This window comes from Pinus tabuliformis, chromosome 6 (assembly GCF_031772625.1).
Source record: "Pinus tabuliformis cultivar Carrire ecotype Pingquan chromosome 6, CPIR1, whole genome shotgun sequence".
Classification (NCBI taxonomy): domain Eukaryota; kingdom Viridiplantae; phylum Streptophyta; class Pinopsida; order Pinales; family Pinaceae; genus Pinus; species Pinus tabuliformis.
The window spans coordinates 1,798,953,714-1,798,969,315 of record NC_142292.1 but is presented as its reverse complement, the minus strand read 5'-3'; the positions used below and the strand labels follow the sequence as shown (position 1 = coordinate 1,798,969,315).

Below are 15,602 nucleotides of genomic sequence, written 5' to 3'. Positions count from 1 at the left end.
ATTTTGAGTTGTAAATATTGCTAAATAATAAATTTCTCCTAAGAAGAAAATTTTGTTGGGTTTTTTTGAAGGTTGGGTTTTCCAAGGATAAATCTGTTGTCTCTTTTTTGCTTGGGTGTATTTTTATGATCTGTTAGAAACATTGAGAGGGGGTGTTTCAATATTTCGTGATAATTTAACTTTTATCCAATTTTCACTCTTCTTTACAATGTTAACTGAAGTATTGATTTACTAGCAGCGCATTATGACCATAAATCTAATCATAAGTGGATAACACTGTAAATCATGAGCAATATATAATCATAAATGCATTTTAACCATAAGAGCACAACACATCAAGTCAACATACACATCATTACTTAGTGACATTGAATATTAGGTGGAAACCCAATTGGGAAAAGCCACCACTATTGTTGCTATCTTTTTCTTCTTATTAATATTTAGAAAATCTTCTTTTACATCTTACATTGGCCACAACCAATGTGTGGGCCACCACCTCCAATTTTTTATGTAGCTACCACCGGAAGGAAGCCACCACTCCTTGATCGAATACTTTGGCCACCACCGGAAGGACGCTACCACTCCCTCTCACTGAAGGCTCCAACCCCCAAACTTTTGTGAACCTCATTTCAAAATATTTCACACTGGGTCCACTTGCAACAAATTCAAATCTTATAGGCCATGTTTCACTCATTTTTAGACTCGAATCACACAAACATTCTTGCTCAATACATCAATACATCTTACATACATCTTTGTCACAAATTCAACCAATAGTATACATAACAATCTCTCTTTCTCTCGCAAGCTCAATCACAACGCAACCAAACCCTCTCAACATCAAACATTACACAACATAACTCTACAACAACATATCAACAACTCTCTTTACAACACCACCAAATAAACTAGAAAAGATAACATGCATATAAAGCCTCTCGCTTAGCCATGACACTTTAAAAGACTCTGCCATAGAGATATGAATCAATACAAAACACAAGATTGAGCTCACAAACTCAACCAACAACATCTCTGTCTCTCATGCTGAACTCTCCAACACACTGAAGTTGTTACACAAAATCAACTAATATAAACCCTCCTTGTCTGTCATCAACTGGTGCAAGCTACTTTTGATGCTAATCGCTCTACCTTTTTGTCATTTGATATTCAAAACATACTATAGGAATGTATCCTCTATTCTAGCTCTGATCCATCGCACTTCTCTTGAGCTATCCATCGATTTCTATTTCTATGGCACAAGTATGTAAGCTCTATTTTTTAACTCATTGCCAACACCATACTCTGATCTCATTCTGTCTGTCTCTCAGGCTATGCACATCAACAATTACTCAACTCATCATCGCACTGTATCCCACAATGCACACACAACACCATTGTATCATAATGTCTGGAAATTGATCTCTTCCATAACCCCAAACTACAGGACATATTGCACCATACACATTGATCAAATCAAAACTTGGCATATGGAATCCTTGACTCAATAAAATTTACTCCATATGCAGAAGATATAAGCTTCTTGTTCCTCTGTCATTTGCACAAGTAAAATGAAATACACTTGATGCAATACCAGATTAACATGTAGGCATATTCAACTATGGTGCCCAACACCACAACGATTTACCTAATCACACCTATAAGACAATGCACACTAGATGAGACAAACTTGCTATATAATCATATTGCCACCAATTTTTCAAGTACTTGTGCTAGAACAATTCAAAGAAACTTGAAGAAAATGGGTGTCGGTGCAATAGGCAGAATATTTGACCTCCGAAAATGCGCACCCCTATTGTTCGATCACACACTATACTTATAGTCTTCGGAGGATCGATTAGATCACGTCGATTCATGGTTATCATGGGCAAGAGTAAATGGTAATATTTGATGGTATTTCAAGCTGACCTCAGAATGCATTTAAATAACCAAACTCAAACCAGATTGTTTAATAGAAAAATATCTAGCCATTGTGGCCCATACTTTAATAAATGGACCAAAGCAATGTGCAAGTTCTTGGACCATTTTCATATATTATCATTGCGCAATGTGCAACCCCTTGGAGCATTTCCATTTATTATCAACAACAAACCATGGCTTTAATAATAATTGTGTTTATACCATGAATGTTTACATTTTCAACAACAAACCATGGCTAAGTGATTCCATTGGCGAAAAATCCTCTTATCAGTTGCTGAAGTGAGCCCTTGAAATAGGGGATTAAAACCTTAGGGAATCATTAAAAGGGATTATTCGAAAACCCTGGTATTCAACCCCTAGGTGATGCTTCTAGCCAAAATTCTTTGGATCACGTAATGAATTGAGTAAATGAGATAATATGAAACCATGATTCTATGGTCACAAAATATTAGTGATGCCACTAGCCGAAACATTGTTTGATCAACTGCAGTAAAAGGTGATTTGAAACCTTGATTCCATAGTCACAAAATCAATGGTGCCACTAGTGAAATAGAGCTATTGAAATTTTGTTGTAAAAAGATGCTTTGAAACCTTGGTTCCACATTGACAAAATCAATGATGCCATTAGACAAATAGCCTCAGATCAATTGTATAATTAAGGGAGGTTCACATCTACGTTGATACTAGTGGAGATTCATGAGAGAGAGGATTGAATGGAACCAACTAGAAAAACCTAGTTGTTTGATAAAGAGAATGAAAAACAACACTAGGCCACTAAGAGAGGCACAAAACTAGAGAGAAATTAATCAAAGTGCAGTGTACTAGAGAGAGAAATAATCCAATCACAAGAGCACACCACTCTAGGTAACTATAAGCCAAATCACTTTTGTAAATAATGAATGAATGAATGATAACAAGATACATGAAATTACAAATGGGAGTTGTGTCTACACACAACTCAAGAGTGGGGAATTTTTCCCAAGAAGGGTTATGGGTCAACATTGACCTTGTCAACATTCACCAAACCTAGCCATGTGATAAGTGAATGTTGACTATGTCGTCCTTAGCCAATCCTAGAAACATAGACAATAATGATTACAAAATGATGTATGCATTCGCTAAAAATGACTATATATGTGTTTGAGTATAATCTTATTGTTGTTTTTCTAGGGCACAACTAGAACAATATTTTTTTCAATAGGTAACTACTTTTAATGATTAGTTTTGACAATATTTTTCCATTATTTATAACATCATCAAACAATTACATAAAAGAAAATTACAACTACCAAACATGAAGTGAGCAGTAAAATCCACAGTGAGACAATAAACAAGAGATACAAAAATTAGGCTTGAGGCTAGGGCAAAACCCACAAAGGGGAAAACCCAAAATTGCTTTCCTTATGAGAGAGAATCCAATGTCCACCAAAATATCCAAGAACAAAATGATAATCATGATAATTGACCTAAACAATATCAAGAAACAAGCCTCGACATGGGTGCCTCCAAGAGGCCTAACCAACTTGACTTTTAGTGGAGCCGACTAGCATCTTTTGAGCGGCATAAATATAATTTCCATTTTTTTCATAATGGAAATATTGACCATGAATACCATATTTTTCAACACTCCCTCTTAGTCAAGGAGGTACTTTTCATTCTCTCTTTCAAGATCAATCTCTCCGACCAATCCATAGGTCTCTTGGCCCACAACCTAAGGGAGAGATCATCAGTGTTAACACAAGAAAAGTTGATAGCATCAAACCAAACAACATTGTTCACGAGGCCATAACTCATTCCAATCTCTCACAAAGATGACTCATCCTTCCTTACCAAATCATAGATCTCATGGAACATCAAAGGAAGGGATCACACCATCAATATCCCTGACCATACCACAGGTCTCTCAATGAGAGAGATGAAAATACCATCAATCCCCTGACAAAGGGAGAGATGAAAATAATACACCATCAATCTCCTCTCACGAGAGATGAAATAGTACACCATCAATCTTCTTTTAGGGAGAGATGAAGACAATAAACCATAAATCTCCTCCCAGGAGAGATGAAAATAATATACCATCAATCTCCTCTTAGGGGAGATGAAAATAATACACCTTCAATCTCCTCTCAGGGAGAGATGAAATTTGTACCTCATCACTGCAAGCCTCAGAACCAAATTTCCTGACCACATAGGTCTTATAGTAACCTAATGATGCTATCAAACCAATGCTCCCTCTCAAAGGATCCTTAGCCACTTCGGGCTTCTTACATAATCATCAACTAGCTCAAACGCAAAAAAGTAGCCATGGTGGATTTTAGCACTTGTTTCAGTAACAATATCCAGCTATTCATCCAGCTTTAACTAGAGCTTTGTATATAAGAAAACATCAACAACCTATTAGTGCTCTTTCTTATCTTAACGAGCTAAATCAACACATTAGCAATGAAGTCTTACAACTTCTAAAACAAGTATCCATGGACTCATAGTTCATCATGCCACATTTTCAGCAAGTATCTTATCAAGCTCATGCAATACTTTCGATCAAATCCCTCTTACACTGAAGAGGTTCTTAGTGTTTGTCATAAACTTATCATGAACACATGGCAGAGTAGATCATGAACTCATCGTTAGTAGACCAGTATCTTCCTTTAAGACTTCAAGCCATCTTCATATTGAGCAGACCAGCATCTTCCTTTAAGACTTCAAGCCATCTTCATATTGAGCTTCGTAGGTCAAAACATGCTTCAATAAGGCAGATCATGTCTACTCCCTCTGAATCAAGAGCTCATCCAATCACGTGCCATCTTCTCACTTTGTTCTTGCATCCATTTTCAATGGTTGCCACACATTGGCAATCTTCATTATGTACCATCACTAAGAGAACATGTAAGAACAAATATGACCAAACAAGATATACAAAGACAAGAGACTCATAATTAAACAATAATAGAAACAAATAATAAAGGACTTATCTCTTGAGAGTGTGCCAACTCCTCCTTAATCTTAACCTTCTTGCAACCAATCAACCTTGTCCACATCAACAAGACCATGGAGGCCAATCATCAGGGGAACAATCCATATCATCAAGAAGATAAATTTGTTAAGGTCATCCAAGATTCATCATCAAACGGCTCCAAATCATCATCATTATCAAAGGAATCTATCTCTACGAGGAGTCAACGCACATCATCAAGGAATCCATTCTTTTTCATGTCAACAAGGAATCTATATCACCATCATGAAGACAACTTCATCAGTGTTATCAAAGATCCAATCTTGTACATATCGTCAAGGAGTTGAACTTGTAAGTCATAATCAAAAGACTCCATATCATCAAGAAGTCCATGTCATCAACATCAAGCATCATCATCATCAAAGAGTAAGCATCAAGAAGTCCAGATCAACATTAAGGAGTCCAATCACATCATCCACATCATCAATGAGTCATACATCATTGTCAGCACGGAGTACACATTGTCAACATCATAGAGTATGCATCATTCAACAACAAGGAGTCATATAGCAAATATTATTAGAAGAATCCACATCATCCATGACATGACGGAGTCCAAATTAATAAGGAGTTCACATAATCAACAATAAGGAATATACATCAAGAATTATATATCAACATTAAAGTGTTAGGGCTTCTTCTATTAATCAGACATAATGGTCCATACTATCAAGGCGATAAACGTGTCCATGTCATCATTAAAGAGTCAACTTCATCAAGAGGCTCATATTATCCATGTTATCATCAAGGAATTAGGGTTAGGTCCACTAGTCTTAGATTTTTCCTCTCCAAACCTAATTTAGGGTTTTACAAATCATAGACAATCCAATGCTAATATTAATTAAAAAAACAACAGAAGGAATACATGATACTTATCTTTTAAGATCAATACAACTCCCTCTTGGTCTTCAGTTCTTTTGGAATCCAACCTGAAAATCAACCTCAAGATCAAGATGTTAGATCTTTCTAGGGTTCGTTTATTTTATCAATCCACATGCACATGGCATTCATTTCTAACCCTTATTGACTTGAAAGGGTTCCAAAACCTAATGACCTTTTAGGATTAGACAAGGGCTATTTCGAATTTGATATCAACATCCTTGTATCCTAGGGATTCACAAAACCTAGGGATTTTCATGATCAAACCCTTACTAGGGTTTTGCATATCTAAGTTATTCCAAGAAATTAATCATTAAAGATCACAATATGATCTTTTAGGTATACCACATTTCGGCAGGGCATTCACACCAATATGTCTTTCTATTCAGGTCTAGGGAACTTTGTACAAGTAGAGATGTATACATGTCTTCTTTCATATCGTAGATCCATCATTATATGTCACAGTCTTTTCACATGATTAATGTTAGTGGTCAATTCTATCTGGCAGAGGTAGAGCTTATCTTTTGACATTGCTTTAGCAATTCATTTCTCCATTCAAAATTTGGGCATATGATCCAATATTCATATCTTTACATGACTTCTCTTTCAAGAGCTTCTTCGACAATTGCAACATTTATGACAGGAGATCTTTCCATTCGATCAATTATGGTGGGAGATTTGTAATCAACACCTTTGATTAGGATTACAGTGATGAGACAACTATAAGGGATCCGTTGCTCATTATCCTAGATAGAGCTAGGAACACAGTTCATATCATCATCATAAGCATACTGTCTAACTTCCTTTTATCTTTCATACTTATATATGGCAAAAATTCTGAGAATTACAAAGAGAGTTCATCTCTTTTGTCATGTCTTATGAACATAGATCTCTATCAGGGCAATATATCAATCCAGGAGTGATAAAGACTTGGTTACTGTCATGATTCTAGGCTTATACATCACACAACACCTTTTCAAACTTAGCACCTGTAAGAGGTGTACTATATCACAACACTATCAAAAGAGCAAGATCACTGGCACTGTTATCAACCCGGGAAAGAGGGTAAAGTCAGAAATCGCAGGGGGATTTGAATAGAAAAGAAGGAAAAAAATAGGAGAGCCCCATATCCAGCCGTTGCCCTCCATGTTGCAGGCAGATGCGGAGGAAGAGTTTGAGGCAACCAATGAAAATCCATAACGAACTTTCTTCTATCAGGTCTGCAGGGCCAAAAGAAAGATGGTTCCCATATTTAAGCGACCCAGGATTCCTTGCACTCAACTATCGGCCATAAGTGGGTCCTTTTTCCGGGAATCCAGTTTGAAGGTCGTGCTCGGAAAGCCACGCACGATGCACGATATTTTTCACAAATAAAACGACAATCCATGCATCAGAGCGACAGCTCTATTTGTTTTTTCCTCTATTCAAATCCCCCTGCGATTTCTGACTTTACCCTCTTTCTCGCTGTAGGTCTCGGCGCTCTGCTGGATAGGTAAACGACCATCAGTAACAGGCCAAGTAGCGAACCAGCCCCGCAAATCCAATGGCGATGATGTAGCAGCCAGGGCATTGCCAAGTGGCGGAGACCCAAGGGCCAAGATCTCGCGGGCAAAGATTTGCCACGTTGTGCAGTACAATGGCACAGATGGCGTGTCCAACGCAGTACAATGGCCCAGATGTCGTGTCGAAGGAACTGTTCGTGTCCACTGAACTGCCAAGTGGCACAGTAAGAATGGCCCAGATGTCGTGTCCATGCACTGCCAATCGCCCTGATCTGGCTAGTGAGGACCAGCTAGGTGGCACAGATCGAATGGTCGCACAAGCCCCTCGGATCCATTTGATGTGCGATAATATATGAACTTATATGAAGATAAGTTATTCGTAGATGTCTTATCGGATGATGACGATACATTATCAGCGTATAACTTCTTGGTAGACAACCTATCATCCAATAACTTATCTTCTGACAACCTATCATCCGATAACTTATCATCTGACAACCTATCATCCCAAAACTTATCGTCTAACAATCTATCATTGTATAACTTATCGTTTGATAATTTATATCGTGATAACCTATCGTCTATAACTCACCGTTTGATAACCTATCATCTGATCTGATAACTTATCGTATGATAATTTATGACCTGATAAGTTATCAGCTTATAACTTATTAGCCGCTAAATTATCATTGAATGATAACCTATTATATAAGACCTTATAGTACGATAACCTATCATCTGATAACTTATTGAATGATAATATATCAATTATAACTTTTCGTCTGATAACCTATACTCTGAATACTTATCATTTGATAACGTAATGTCTCATAACTTATCATATGATAATTTATCGTATGATAATATTTGTAACTGATCTGTTAATACTTATCACAGTATAATTTATAACCTGATAAGTTATAATCCAATAAGTTATCAGGTCCGTTAGATCGGGTAAATCTGGACCGTCGGTTAACCGTCGAATTCACGTATATCTGGGCCGTCAGATCTGGACCGTCAGATCTCAATCAATCTGAACCGTTGAGTTTTTCTAAATCTGGGCCGTCGGATCTCAGTCAATCTGAATCGTCGAGTTATTCTAAATCTGGGCCGTCGGATCTCAGTCAATCTGAACCGTCGAGTTTTCCTAAATATGGGCCGTCGGATCTGATATATCTCGGTCGTTGGATCTCGCCCAATCCGAGCCGTTAGATCTTGCAGATCTAGACCGTTGATCTCTCCCATTCTGAACCGTCGGATCTCATTCAATCTGAACCGTCGAGTTTTCCTAAATCTGGGCCGTCGGATCTGATATATCTCAGCCGTTGGATCTCACCCAATCCGCGCCGTTGGATCTCGCCCAATCCAAGCCGTTAGATCTTGCAAATCTAGACCGTCGGATCTTGCCCATTCTGAACCGTCGGATCTCGCCCATTCTCAACCGTCGGATCTCAGTCAATCTGAACCGTCGATTTTTCCTAAATCTGGGCCGTCCGATCTGATATATCTCAGCCGTTGGATCTGATAAATCAGGGCCGTCAGATCTCGCCCGATCGGGGCCGTTGGATCTCGCCCAATCCGCGCCGTTGGATCTCGCCCAATCAGAGCCGTTAGATCTTGCAGATCTAGACCGTCGGATCTCGCCCATTCTAAACCATCGGATCTCACTCAATCTGAACCGTCGAGTTTTCCTAAATCTGGGCCGTCCGATCTGATATATCTCAGCCGTTGGATCTGGTAAATCTGGGCCGTCAGATCTCGCCCGATCGGGGCCGTTGGATCTCGCCCAATCCGCGCCGTTGGATCTCGCCCAATCCGAGCCGTTAGATCTTGCAGATCTAGACCGTCGGATCTCGCCCATTCTGAACCGTCGAATCTCACTCAATCTGAACCGTCGAGTTTTACTAAATCTGGGCCGTCGGATCTGATATATCTCAGCCGTTGGATCTCGCCCAATCCGAGCCGTTAGATCTTGCAGATCTAGACCGTCGTATCTCACCCAATCTGAACCGTCGGATCTCAGTCAATCTGAACCGTCGAGTTTTAATAAATCTAGGCCGTTGGATCTCGCCCAATATGGGCCGTTAGATATGACAGATCTAGGCCGTCAGATCTCGGCAGATCAGGGCCGTTGGATTCGGCAGATCTGGGCCGTCAGATTCGGCAGATCTGGGCCGTCAGATCTCGGCAGATCTGGGCCTTCGGATTCAGCAGATCTGGGCCGTTCGCATCCGGAAGATCTGGGCCGTTGAATCTCTCTAAATCTTGACCGTCAGATGTCGCTAAATCTAGACCGTCAGATTGGCTATGGTTCGACGGGAGGCGCCACATCGGTGGAAGAAACACCGTGTGGGAAAATTTGATAGTGCAGCATCTCAAATCCGTTGTTGGTCGTCGGCGCATTTCAGATCGATTCTGGTGGGTGCAGTTCAGCGCAACCGGCTAAACATGTGATTCATCGCAAATATCAGATGGGGCATAATGTTTTGACTGAGAAACGAATGAATTTATGGGCTACTAACTGACTGCACCATTATGTAAGCCTGTTCTTAAAAAAACCGGGAGAGGAGCTGCGCCGGCCAGTGCTGAGAGGGTTCTCAAACACTTTCCAAACCCTCAGCAGGGCAGAACGAGCCACCCACCTACAAAAATAGACGATATTAGTGACATATTTTGCGCATTTATTTTCCTTCGTTGAGTGACTCACAGCACCATTATTCCCTGAAAGATAGCCCAGATCCCTAATATTCTTATAATATTCTCGGGGCTATATTCTTATTATATTCTTATATTATTGAAACTTGTTTCTTCAAGTATCAATCTTATCATAATTATATAAATTAAGATTTTAAGAAACTTGCACATATCAATTTTATTATAATTATATAAATCATGTTTGTTTCAGATTTTAGGAAATTTGTCTTTTTTTCACATATCAATCTTCTTATAATTATATAAATTACGTTTGTTTCAATGTAATTTATTATTTTTTATATTTTAAAATTAAAATAAAGTCAATTTTTATTTTAAAATTTTTAAGATTAAAAATGTTAATAGTTGTAAAGCTTTTGAGAGCAATGACTTGTTAGTAATGGTTTACTAGTACTTTCTCAAGAACAGAGTTCCATCCTAAATGGAAAAAAGAATAGTAATGTTTGTGGTAAGTTGTTTTGAATGTAGAATATATTGTTAGTGTATTTCTCATGTTATTATGTTAAATTAAATTGTTTAAACATAATATTTGAAAAAACATGACTAAAAATGATTAATTTAATGAATGATTAAATATATGAAATGGTAATAGTAAGATAATGTCTCTATTTTGTTTTTTACCATTTTCTTACAGATGCAAATTCAACAAATTAATCATTATTAAAAGTAATATTTATTTTATGTTTGTTTTTATTATACAAATAGAGTTTTGAAAAACAATTATAAAAATTTATGAGTTTAGAGTTTATCACATTTAGTCAATTATAAAAATGAAGTAGAAAAATTAGTATTTTTTTTACCATTTTCTTACACATGCAAATTCAACAAGTTAAATCATTATTAAAAGTAATATTTTTTTTATGTTCTTTGTTTTTATTATACAATTAGAGTTTAGAAAAACTATTATAAAAATTTATGAGTTTAGAGTTTATGACATTTAGTCAATTATAAAAATGAATGAAATGAAGTAGAAAAATTAGTATTTTAAACTCATCAAAGTATTAGAAATAATATTCATTTTATGATTTTTGTTTTTATTATGATAATTAAGATAAAGTTTAGAGTTCTTTTTATTATGATAATTAAGATAAAGTTTAGAGAAACAATGAGATCATTCATAATGAAGCTATAATGTATGGATTTTAGTTTTCATTTTATGCATACTTAATATTATCACAAAAACTTATTAAATTTCTTGATATTATTAGTTTTTTTTTGTTACATTCCTAGTTAAATTTTGATGTTCCAAATAGCTAGAGTTTGATGGTGTATTATTTATAAGAGGATATGTATTTATTTTGTGGACCATATGATATGATGAGACATAATACGAGCTTTACAACCCAATTTTTGTTTTGTGAATGGGTGACTATTTTGCATATAAAAACAATTTTTTTGGCATGTACAAAGTGCATATGTAAAAATGTAATTTTCACCTCAATGAAAATTATGATTTTTCCTTAAACAAAATAATCTTATAATATTAACTTTAATTTTCTTCACTTAATCATTAATCTTAAATCATATTTTAATTCACATAAGAGGTTCAATTAAATCATATTTTAATTCACATAAGAGGTTTTTCATTATATGCTAAACATTACCACAACAAATTAAAACATTGTATGAATGCTTAATTTTTATGAATGCTTAATTTTACAATACAAGTATGAATTCTAAGTAATAAAAGAAGACAACGGAACTAATATTATGTCTCAATTACAATATTATTGTTAAAAAAAAATAAAAAATAAAAAAAATTGGAATATAATAATTGATATTTCTAAGACATAATTATTATTCCTTTTATTGCAATATCTTTTTTGACATTGGTCATTGCGGCAGGATTAAAAAAAAAAAAAAAACCCACAATAATAATAATAATAAAATAAAATCATGTTTTTAATAAGATTGAAAGTGATGTTACCAAAACCTTAAAACCTTTGCTCTATTAAAAGTTCAAAAACTTCACATAGAGTGTTTCCTCTTTTTAATAAGATTGAAAGTGAAGTGATGTTACCAAAACTTTAAAACCTTTGCTCTATTTAAAGTTCAAAAACTTCACATAGAGCATTTCATGCTTTTAATAAGATTGGAAGTAAAGTGATGTTACCAAAACCTTAAAACCTTTGCTCTAAGTTCAAAAACGATGTCGCATAGAGTGTTTCAATTAAGCTTTTATTAAGCTAAAAACGTCACATAGAGTGTTTCAATGAAGGTTTTATTACTAGCAAAGATTTGGATTTGGATAGAAAAAGTTACAAACCTCAATTAACCCAATTAACATATAAAAAATATTTAACTTTCAAACTTTATTCTATTAATATGGTTTTACAAACCTCAGTTAATCCAATTAACATATAAAAATTATTTAACTTTCAAACTTTATTCTATTAGTATGGTGTTACAAACCTTAGTTAACCCAATTAACAGATAAAAATTATTTAACTTTCAAACTTTATTCTATTAGTATGGTGTCACAAACCTCAGTTAACCCAATTAATAGATAAAAATTATTTAACTTTCAAACTTTATTCTATTAGTATGGTGTCACAAACCTCAGTTAACCCAATTAACATATAAAAATTATTTAACTTTCAAACTTTATTCTATTATTCAACCCAATTAACATAAAAAATTATTTAACTTTCAAACTTTTTTCTATGGTATTAGTATGGTGCTGCTTAAGATGACTTTTTATTATCTATTTGTATTTTTTGAGATAATTTAAATTTTCAAATTTTATTCTGTTGGTTTCAAATTTTATTCTATTGGTTGGTGAGAGTGGTGTTGTTTAAGATAATTTAAATTTTCAAATTTTATTCTATTAGTGTGAGTCTTGGTGTTGTATATTTTCAAATTTTATTCTATTTATTGGTTGGTGAGAGTGTGGTGTTGTTTAAGATAATTTAAATTTTCAAATTTTATTTTATTAGTGTGAGTCTTGGTGTTGTTTAAGAAAGTTTTATCAGATAATTTTATTTTAAAATATAAAAAGAGACAAAAATATATCAGATAATTTTATATTTTATAAAAAGAGACAAATATTTGTATATATTATTAAAATTCAAGAAATTTCATTCCATTGGCAAGAATGGTAAGAAAAACATGATACAATCCATAAATAACTTTGAACTAGACATGATACAATTCATAAATAACTTTGAACTTTAACTTTTAAACTTTCTGATGATTATTTTTTCTATTATTTGAATATTTCTCTTATCTAAGATTTCTTCTTTTTATTTAAAGATGAAAAAAGAATTATAATTTGATTTTTTTTTGTACACGTGGTAAGAAAAATGATTGAATTTCCAATCCAATTTGTCTTTTAATTTGACAAATAATTTGTAAAAACTCTCTTCATTGCACAATGGAAAAATGTATTTGCATAACAAGAAAGTGAACATTGGAATATGTATTTGCATGACAAGAAAGTGAACATTGATGATTTTATCATCTTGTTACCCATAGAACAAGTTTGCAATCTATCTTAAATTTGCTCAATAAAAATTACTTATAACAATAGCACATTCTAAAAACTTTCATGAATATTTTATTTGCATGAAAAAAAAAGCCCCTTCCCCTCCATCTTGAGGGTTGTGAATAAAATCCTAATGAAATAAAAATCAATGTCAGTTAAATATGAGTTGAAAGCATTGATTTATGAAAAAAAATCATGAGCAATAAAAATTCATGCTAAATCCTATCAATACGTAATCAATGTCAATGTTTCATCATTTATGATTATGTCTCTAAATCTCTTAAAACATACACCAACTAACATGACATTATTTCCATTATTTCCATTTGGAATGTCAAGAAACAAAGTTGTATAGCATTATGTCTCTAAATCTCTTAAAACATCCACCAACTAACATGACATTATTTCCATTTGGAATGTCAAGAAAGAAAGAAAGTTGTATATGCTATAAAACAAGGCTTCAGGAAAAAAACATAGTAAATCAAAATCTCCAACTGTAAACATCTAGATGGTATGAAAATCCCCAGTTCATTATTTCCAGATAAGAGGAAACAATGTCCGCTTAGAGAGTCCATCAAAAACTAAACACAACAAACAGATAAGAGGAAACAATGTCCGCTTAGAGAGTCCATCAAAAACAAACATTAACCCATAAACCGAAAAATTATTGCATTACGTACATATGAGGAAACAATGTCCGCTTAGAGAGTCCATCAAAAACAAAACATTATCCCATAAACTGAAAAATTCTTGCATTAAGTATACATGTGTCAATATGATTAAAACAATAGTCATCAAACAAGAGAGTTCGTTGAGTCAATTTCAGAAGCAACATGTTTAAACAATAGTCATCATACAAGAAAACAGTTCGTTGAGTCAATTGCAGAAACTCGTGCATAATTAATGTTTTATCAATTGCATTACTTCAATCAAAGTGGGCATTCAACCCAAAAACGCTGATTTGGTTAATAACTATAATATTCCCGCAGGCAGCGCATCACCTACACTTGAAGATCGAGAACCACCAGTAGCCCATACGGCTGGTCTGATTGTTCAGCAAAATGAAACCTCGTGAGCCTGGTTGGCTAATCAGGGTTGCTTAGGTGATGAAAATGTATCGCTATAAGCCTAGTTGTAGGATCATATAATATCATGAAAACCTATAGCTGCCCAACCTATTGACTTTTTCCGATTGCTGGGCTGATCGTATGTCTCCTGTACCTCGTGCTGCTTTTATCGGTAGCGGGTTGGTGGGCTGATGGGAGTGGTTTCTTTTTGCAGATATAGTGATCTGAAAGGAAATAGACAATGACAAAGCTTCCGCATAAACCAGGTTGGTCCGAATGCACATGAACATTATGAAAAAAACTCATGTGGTTCAAAAAAGGTTTTAAAATAGACACTGAGAAACCCTCGGAAAGAACATTCATGAATTATGCTCCAATGCCAGACTTTAAATTTTTACACGACCTAGAAAGAATATACTGCACCTAGATACTCATTTAGTATGAACAATATCTGATGAAAATTACAACCTTGATAAAATGCCTCAACAAATGGAACACAAGCGAGATGTGTGCTGAACAATATCTGATGAAAGTTACAATCTTGATAGAATGCCTCAACAACTGGAACATAAGTGAGGCATTTCACTGACAGGACGCTACCATTATTCACGGTATTCTTGTAAATAAAGAGCCGGTAGACACAAAGTAGTACAGTGTAATGCAAATTGTTCTTATGTTTCCATTGAACTACCTTCAGGGTGGCTCCGAACCTTGGTTACTACTTCATGTTGGATTTGATCGACAATTCCATTATATGGGGGTGGTCCAACACCCCATTTCCCATCTTACTTCCCTTCTTACTCTGAAGGCTCAATAACATGAACTCCGCCATCTCTTATTCTAAGAGAAATTTGAGAAAATTGATTCGGTTCGGATGGATGTCTGGATGTGATGCAATGACGCAACGACTAGACGATAGGCATTACTACTGCAAAAATAACCAAACAATAAATTAAATCATAATATGCCTGGTCAAAAGGCAAATCTGAAAAATAGATGTATCAACC

The 15,602-nt window shown here is 35.0% G+C and overlaps 1 protein-coding gene across 18 annotated transcripts in view; it reads right to left on the bottom strand.

Annotated features, from left to right (window-relative positions):
* Window positions 1-14,523: 14,523 nt before the first annotated feature.
* The window catches only part of LOC149266215 (topless-related protein 4-like), a 34,035-nt gene continuing 32,956 nt past the window's right edge, over window positions 14,524-15,602 (bottom strand). For 3 of the 18 annotated variants that reach the window (XR_016260122.1, XR_016260132.1, XR_016260134.1), the window contains one exon: window positions 14,528-15,523. The gene's annotated coding sequence lies outside the window, so the exon portion shown is untranslated. Of the gene's footprint in view, window positions 15,524-15,602 lie in introns of all 18 variants that reach the window. The other 15 variants (XR_016260121.1, XR_016260130.1, XR_016260120.1 and 12 more) reach the window with 10 other exon arrangements.